At 35.9% G+C, this 1,160-nt stretch overlaps 2 protein-coding genes across 3 annotated transcripts in view; one reads left to right on the forward strand and one right to left on the reverse strand.

Annotated features, from left to right (window-relative positions):
- LOC119592192 (probable RNA-binding protein EIF1AD) overlaps nt 1-605 on the reverse strand; it is a 4,619-nt gene extending 4,014 nt beyond the window's left edge. Inside the window, exon 1 of one of the 2 annotated variants that reach the window (XM_037941024.1) lies at nt 492-605. The gene's annotated coding sequence lies outside the window, so the exon portion shown is untranslated. Of the gene's footprint in view, nt 1-67; nt 224-491 lie in introns of those variants that run through there. The other variant, XM_037941025.1, reaches the window with a different exon arrangement.
- Nucleotides 1-1,160, forward strand: part of LOC119591849 (nuclear transcription factor Y subunit gamma-like) — a 22,890-nt gene that overhangs the window by 2,045 nt on the left and 19,685 nt on the right. The gene's annotated exons all lie outside the window — the stretch shown is intronic.

The raw sequence follows: 1,160 nt of genomic DNA on the forward strand, positions 1-1,160 counted from the left end.
CATGCACACACACACTCAGATTGCCGTCGTGTGTCTAACGATGTACAGACAACAGCTGCATGATTACCTGCAGTGTTATACTCCTAAACTCTCTTTCTCTCCCTGGTGAATCCTTCTTCTGCCTCGCACTCCAACCAAACCCGTTCTTCTTCTCCTTTTTTCCTTTACAGGGTTTCAGACTCCTTTCGTCCCTCTCCCCTGGATCCTCTAGACCAAACCCCAAGGCAACTAATGCAATGTCACGTAATTAATCTATCATGCGTCGATACGGTCACATTTATGATATATTATCGGAATGAAACAAATTCACTCCAGTAGTTAATAAAGTTTTAAAAAATCACACCAAATAATCCTCTAAAATTTAAAACCAATGAAAAATGACAACACAAGACGAAACTATTCTGACGTCCTCATATAAACAAAACCAACCAAACTACCTTCCCTGCAACGACTCACTTATACCTAATACTCTACCAGCCATTCACACCCACCAGTGTTTCGTGGGGCTTTCCAGGAGGGATTTACCAAGACTCGTCGCGTCCCGTGTTTTGATTTCTCTTTCACGTCGACTCGTTTTCGTAACAAGAGCGGATTCCGGAATTGACGTTCTTTTAGGAAATCTATATTATATCTGGTGATGCGTTGTACGTGCTTCTAATTCGACAACGATAGGAATTTTCAATAATTATATCATCGATTTACGAACAACTATATTATATGAGGTGGCGGTTTCTAGAAGATTTTCTTATGGTTGAAAAAATCCTAAGAGAGCGACGTCATCATCTCTCCTTTTACTGAAAAAAAACCTCTTACGCGAAGCATGAGAATCAAAGAAATAACATTCGGCTTTTGATATAGTCTAAAATCCGATAAAATAAGAAAGAAGAAATTAAGCGATTACTTATCAGTAATTTTACAATGACTGTCATAATAATCAAATTGGAATAATTTTCTTTCTCACTGAGATTAGAATAAGGTGCTACTAATTTTGAAATGCAATAATAATGAATATGATTAAAATGCAATAATGATGATGAAAAGCACAAAGATGATGAGTTAGAACAATAAATTAAAAACGATTTAATATATCATCGAATTATTACAATGGTGATGATAAAAATAATGATAAAAATTGATGGTGATCCAAGTAATGAGATAAG

Source organism: Penaeus monodon, chromosome 29 (assembly GCF_015228065.2).
Source record: "Penaeus monodon isolate SGIC_2016 chromosome 29, NSTDA_Pmon_1, whole genome shotgun sequence".
Classification (NCBI taxonomy): domain Eukaryota; kingdom Metazoa; phylum Arthropoda; class Malacostraca; order Decapoda; family Penaeidae; genus Penaeus; species Penaeus monodon.